The sequence below is a fragment of the Pistacia vera genome, unplaced genomic scaffold, assembly GCF_008641045.1.
Source record: "Pistacia vera cultivar Batoury unplaced genomic scaffold, PisVer_v2 Contig370, whole genome shotgun sequence".
Classification (NCBI taxonomy): Eukaryota; Viridiplantae; Streptophyta; class Magnoliopsida; order Sapindales; family Anacardiaceae; genus Pistacia; species Pistacia vera.
The window spans coordinates 358,088-365,778 of NW_022196191.1; positions in this window are offsets into that span (position 1 = coordinate 358,088).

A 7,691-nucleotide genomic window follows, 5' to 3' on the forward strand; every position below is an offset into this window, starting at 1 on the left:
TATTATTATCTTGGATATGGATTTCTTTTCATTATACTTGTTGCAGTTTTTGGACTATAATGACATGCTTGAGTTGAAATCGTTATCTCTTTTTTATTATGACAAAAAGGGGGGAGAAGAATTGAATTGAATTTATTTGTAGTTTGTGGATGATTGAGTTGATGAGATGAATTATATACGTGTGTTTGTGCTTTTTGGAAATGTTGATTGTGCTTATTGTACTTTTTGGAAAACTTGTTGTGAGAGAAAGCTTTTGATCTAATTTGTAGTTCATTTTGGTAAAAATTTGTTAAAGGGATATGTTTGTTGAAAGTGTGAGAGTTTTTGCATTTTTCTTAACTTTTATGGAACTCAATTTTGCTTAGTTTAGTCATCAATCAAAAAGGGAGAGATTGTTGAACCCTCATGTATTTTGATATGTCAAAACTAATAAAAAAGATTCCTTAAAGAACTAACAAAATGCAAAGGTATGACATAAGTCATAACCAAAATAAAAATGCAATTTTTCCAGGTGGAATGACTGTTCACGCAAATGAAACGCCTGTTCCATTCAGTATTTCTGGAAAATAATCCCAGATCAAGCCAATCCAATTTGGAAAGACCTTGTTCCGTGACCTCGTTCATGGTTCTGCCCAAAACGAAGCAAGCATCCAATTGAGCTAAAACTCAAGTAAGAAAGGAAAGACCAAACTGAAAGACCATTCCAGAAAGTCATTCCAAACATCAAAAGACTTATCCAATAAGGTTAACACACATTCGCAAGCTGGACATCCTTTGCGATCTAAAGAAGGAACAACAAGAAGAACGACTGTTTCTCTAGCCCGTTCATAGCTCTGGAATCTTGACACTCTTTATGACCTGAAAAGGAGCGCTTGCTCCATGAGAGGAATGTCTGTTCTAAGCTTAAGTCATGATTTTGGACCTGGAAGATTCGAGCTGAAGTCAAGGTTGTAGAAACTTCAAGTCAAACAAGAATGACCTCGACAAACGCCCGTTCCTAGACTTCTTCAAGCTGTTCCAAGAAGGAACAACATCATTCTAGGAAGTCATTCAAAGTTTTGGAATTTTTGGACATCAAGAGACCCAAGATGGAAAGCTCGTTCGCGATAGGGGAATGATTATTCTATGTACGGGAACGATTATTCCAAACCTTAAGTTTTAAAGAAAAGTGACTGTTAGTGTTAGACACGCCCATTCCCAATGCTGGAATGCCCATTCCTCTTGGTTCTACATATTTGCAAAAGTGCAATAAATACAGCAACGACTCTAATTTTTTAAGGGTTGGTGAAGACATAAATAAGGTGATTTATTGCAAGAACAAGAGAGAGAGAACAATGCACTATCCAACATTCAATCTTGCAAACCCTAGAGCTCATTCTTGATAGAAAATCATTCTCTCATTTTGTGCTAAAACTCATATCTTTAGATAGAAACTTTGAACCCATTGTGTATTAGCCTAGCTTAGAGAAAATCATTCACAAAATCATTAATCTCATATTTGTGGGCGGAATCTTATAAAATTAGAGACGAAATCCTATCAAATTATTGTAGAAACGAAATCTTGTGGAAACTATTATATTAGCGAAATTCGATTCTAATGGAACTTCAAGGAGGTTGCTTTGAAGAAGTAGATGTAGGAGGCTCGTGATTAAGGTTTGAACCACTATAAATTTCTAAACATTTATCTTCTCTCAACCCATTTATTGCTTGTTGTTCATTAAATTTTTTAATCTCTTATTCACCCCTCCTCTCCCCCAAAAAAAAGCATTTGCCATATTAGGATTTTACACATTCAACCCTTAGTCAACAAGAGTTCGCCATGCAAGAGATAGCATCATCGCACACGTGTTCTAAGGTGGCAACTCATGTTCGCATAAGAAAATAGCTGCTCATGATTGCAACTCGCAGTGTAACAACCATCCAAGCAAAAGGCATGAGTTTTTGAAGTCCGAACTCAAACTCCAAAACTGGAGAGCTAATGTCGTGCGGTAACTCCCTGAAGCATGGATTCACATTGATGTCTCATTCTTTTTAGGTTAACTTTATTTACAAGTTTGCCACTGTAATAGTATATTCCGCAGACTTTTACTCAAATTAGAGATATGATTTTCATTCATACTTTGTAAGTCATGTGCAAAACAATACATAGAAAACAATACATAGTGGATGTAGGATTTGCATTGAGCCTTCAAACCATTATAAAATCTTTTCCTTGTGCTATTGTTTGATTTGTTATTCATCTATCAATCCAACATCGAAATCACGAGTTTTCTAAAAACTCCTATGTAATTTCAAACTCTTATGTAGATTTCAACAGGATCCTACATATTTCTCGTTGGTGCAAATCGCAACATCTCAAAATTAATTGATCATGGCTTCATTGATAACTTCAAATTTGTTCTTCGCCCTACTTAATTCTTCCTTTTTCCTTCTCAGGAGGTGAACTTAAAGTACAATAAATTTGTGTTGGAATTTACAAGAATTCATGGACGATTCCTCTGAAAACCTATGTTCTTGATGGATCCCCCAAGAACTCGAATCTCTAGTTAGCGATTTTCTCAGTAATTTAATTTCCACATCAAAATCATGCATATATACAAAAATTCTTTAACGAGAATGTCCTAATATTTTACAGAAATTAAGCAGACCGCTTTGACTAAGGGATGTATAAAGGTTCGAAGACCTGTGTAAAGTGTGGCTGAAATCCTCAAAGAATATTGAGGCTATCGGTTTCATTATATAGAGTGTATTTACAATAGGAAAGTCCTATAACAAAATATATGCAGTTGAGATTATCCTATAAACTAGTTAAGAAAAGATAAATACACGATAGTTAAGATAAATACAGAATACAATCATCTAAGATCAAGGAAAGAATAATCCGAAGAGGATTCATCCTTATCATCCCATTTCAAGCTGAGCGTGGCAGAAGGAAGCACGTGAAGTTTGTTACGAAAAGGTAGAAACTGAGGCTTGGTGACGCCCTTGGTAAAGGAATCGGCAAGCTGAAGATGTGAGGGAACAAAGGCGACTTTTAGAGAACCATTGGCAATTAATTCACGAACAGAATGGTAGTCAATTGCAATATGTTTAGAGCGAGGTCGAGTGACAGGATTGACAGCCATAAAAATAGAACTCTCGTTGTCATATAATATTTTTGGGGGAGAAGGCATTTGAAGATGGAGATCATGGAGTAGCTGAACAATCCAAGCAACTTCAGCGGTAGCAACGACTAAGGATCTATACTCAGCTTCAGCACTAGAGCGAGAAATAGTGGATTGTTTCTTGGAGCACCAAGAAACAAGATTGGCACCTAAGAAGATAACATAGCCGATGGTAGACCGACGTGTATCAGGACATCCCGCCCAATCAGCATCAAAATAAGCAAGCAACTCACGGGAGAAGGTGCGGTGGAGTTATAGACTATGATGGACCGTGCCTTTAACATAACGCAATATGCGTTTGAGTGCGCGAAAGTGATCTTCAGCTGGAGCATGCATACTGGCAAATGGAATTGACACTGAATGAGAGATTAAGCTGAGTAATTGTCAAATACTATAGAGCTCCAGCAAGAGATCGAAAAATGGTGGGATCCGAGAAGAGCTTCCCGTTGGTAGAGAGATGTTGTCCAACTACGAAGGGAGTGGTAATGGGTTTGGCATCAACCATGTCAGCACGCTGTAGTAGATCAAGATCATACTTGGTTTGGCTAAGAAATAAGCCTTGAGAATTAGGTTGAACTTCGACACCAAGGAAATAGTGGAGAGAACCCAAATCTTTCATAGCAAATTCGGTGGACAACCGTGTAATAAGAGTCTTGATCAAAGCGGGATTGTTGCCACTAAGCACCATGTCATCAACATAGAGCAAGAGATAAACCGTGCCGGCTGTGGTGTGATGAACATGTTAGTGTATGCCCTAGGAACCAATCGTGTCATCGGTTTCGAGGCATTATATTTTGTATATATATGTGAATGTATATAGTTTGTATATACATTTTATCTTATCAATAGAAGAAAGTGTTCTTATTTCATATGTGGTTTATTGCTTCATTTATATATATGTATTACATGTGAAATATCCGAATGATACAAATCTTTAGAAGATCAAAATCATCAAAGTATTCCTTACATAGGTAATATTAATAGGGCAATAATATTACATAGTAGGCATGCTGAATGCCTCCGTAGAATATCAAGTGATGGTATTAGTGTGGATGATTATAAAAGTTATATCACTAGGGCATTAGCATGGATACGCGGTTAGTGAACATTGATCTGGTCAATTCCGATGGCCAGATAAACATCCAGATTCATGGAGTGAAAGTGTTTAGTCCTCCCAAAAATTAGAGTTTTAAGCAAGCATGGACCATTGTGTCAGGAAAAGGAAGATATGTTCCACATAAATCAATGTCAACGAAACTGAGAGATCCAACAATGAAGAATTTTCATAGGTTTGTTATGTAATCTCTAACTACTAGAAAAAGAACATTGGTCAAGTGACCACAAAGGATTTTTTGTTGCTAGAGGTTGTTGTGAAGAAAGTATAGGTAGACACAACCTCTTTGTTGATTTGAAAACTTGGGAAATAAGGAAGGATTCCGGGGAGATATCTTTTAGAATGTTTATCACTTATCTGCCCAAACTCAAGCTGGCCATCACTTAACAAGATGAACCAAGAAAGTTCAATTCAACGACGACAATCTTATGGGGATACATGCTACAAAAGATGGGTATGGGTGAAAATAAGGAGAAATGGGAATGGGATAATTCCCACTGAAGGTGAAGAAAGGCAAGATGAAGAGATGGAATCCTCAGATAACGAACACCGATGGAAAGAAAAAGGAAAGGACAAAGGTTGGCTCAAGTTCTAGGTCTAAGTCAAGTCGATGAGATTTTTGAGCAAGTGAAGTTACTTTGATGAGAAGTTGATCGGCTGAGATCAAATGTCCAAGGTAGCCCATGAGCTATCACATTTGATCATCCATGCCAAAATAGCCACAATTCTCCTCAACATTAGAGACTTAGGATCCATTTCATGTATGTCTTTGACTCTATCTTCTGTTGTTGCACATGAGGACATTTTGTGTACTCTTTAGTACACTTAACTCGATTTGTTGCTTTACTTTTTATGTTCTCTTGTTATGAACTCTATTATTATTATCTTGGATATGGATTTCTTTTCATTATACTTGTTGCATTTTTGGACTATAATGACATGCCTGAGTTGAAATCTTTATCTCTTTTTTATTATGACAAAAAGGGGGGAGAAGAATTGAAGAATTTATTTGTAGTTTGGATGACTGAGTTGATGAGATGAATTATATGTGTGTTTGTGCTTTTTGGAAATGTTGATTGTGCTTATTGTACTTTTTGGAAAAACTTGTTGTGAGAGAGAGCTTTGTTCTAATTGTAGTTCATTTTGGTAAAAATTTGTTAAAGGGATATGTTTGAAAGGTGAGAGTTTTTGCATTTTTTTAACTTTATGGAACTCAATTTTGCTTAGTTTTGTCATCAATCAAAAAGGGAGAGATTGTTGAACCTCATGTATTTTGATATGTCAAAACTAATAACAAGATTCCTTAAAGAACTAACAATATGCAAAGGTTGACATAAGTCATAACCAAAAAAAATGCAATTTTTCCAGGTGGAATGACTGTTCACGCAAATGAAACGCCTGTTCCATTCAGTATTTCTGGAAAATAACCCAGATCAAGCCACTCAATTTGAAGACCTTGTTCCGTGACCTCGTTCATGGTTCTGCCCAAAACGAAGCAAGCATCCAATTGAGCTGAAACTCAAGTCAGAAAGGAACGACAAACTGAGACGACCATTCCAGAAAGTCTTCCAAACATCTACAAGACTTATCCAATAGGTTAACACACATTCGCAAGCTGGACATCCTTTGCGATCTAAAGAAGGAACAACAAGAAGAACGACTATTCTCCAGCCCGTTCATAGCTCTGGAATCTTGACAATCTTTATGACCTGGAAGGAGCGCTTGCTCATGAGAGGAATGTCGTTCAAGCTTAAGTCATGATTTTGGACCTGGAAGATTGAGCTGAAGTCAAGGTTGTAGAAACTTCAAGTCAAACAAGAATGACCTCGACAAAACCCGTTCCTAGACTTCTTCAAGCTGTTCAGAAGAACAACATCATTCTAGGAAGTCATTCAAAGTTTTGAATTTTTGGACACAAGAGACCCAAGATGGAAAGCTCGTTCGCGATAGGGGAAAGTTATTTATGTACGGGAACGATTATTCCAAACCTTAAGTTTTAAAGAAAAGTGACTGTTAGTGTTAGACACGCTATTCCCAATGTTGGAATGCCCATTCCTCTTGGTTTACATATTTGCAAAGTGCAATAAATGCAGCAACGACTCTAATTTTTTAAGGGTTGGGGAAGACTAAATATGGTGATTTATTGCAAGAACAAGAGAGAGAGAACATGCACTATCCAACATTCAATCTTGCAAACCCTAGAGATCGTTCTGATAGAAAATCATTCGCTCATTTTGTACTAAAACTCATATCTTTAGACAGAAACTTTGAACCCATTGTGGATTAGCCTAGCTTAGAGAAAATCATTCACAAAATCATTAATCTCATATTGTGGGCGAAATTATTAAAATTAGAGACGAAATCATTCAAACTACTGTAGAAACAAAATCTTGTGGAAAATATTATATTAGGAAATTCGATTCTAGTGGAACTTCAAGGAGGTTGGTTTAAAGAAGTAGATGGAGGCGGTCTGATTAAGTTTCGAACCACTATAAATTTCTAAACATTATCTTCTCTCAACCCATTTATTGTTGTTGTTCATTAAATTTTTAATCTTATCAACCTCCTCTCCCACAAAAAAAAAAAAAAAAAAAAAAAAAAAAAGCATTGCCATATTAGGGTTTTACACATTCAACCTTAGTCAACAAGAGTTCGCCATGCAAGAGATAGCATCATCCACACAGTGTCTAAGGCGGCAACTCATGTTCCATAAGAAAATAGCCGTCATGATTGCAACTCGCAGTGCGACAACCCTCCAAGCAAAAGGCATGAGTTTTTGAAGTCCGAACTCAAACTCCAAAACTGGGGGGCTAATGTTGTCGGTAACTCCCTGAAGCATGGATTCACATTGATGTCTCATTCTTTTTAGGTTAACGTTATTTACAAATTTGCCATTGTAATAGTATATAAGCATACTTTTTACTCAAATTAGAGTATGATTTTCATTCATACTTTGTAAGTCAACTTGTGCAAAACAAATACATGAAAAACAATACATGAACAGTGGATGTAGGATTTGCATTGAGCCTTCAAACCATTATAAAATCTTTTCCTTGTGCTATTGTTGATTGTTATTCATCTATCAATCCAACATCGAAATCACGAGTTTTCTAAAAACTCCATGTAATTTCAAACTTTATGTAGATTCAACAAGATCCTACAATTTCTCGTGGTGCAAATCGCAACATCACAAAATATTGATCATGGCTTCATTGATAACTTCAAATTTGTTCTTCGCCCTACTTAATTCTCTTTTTACTTCTCAGGAGGGTGAACTTAAAGTACAAATAAATTTGTGTTGGAATTTACAAGAATTCATGGACGATTCCTCTGAAAACCTATGTTCTTGTGGATCACCCAGAACTCGAATTCATAGTTAGCGTTTCTCAGTAATTTAATTTCCACATCAAAAT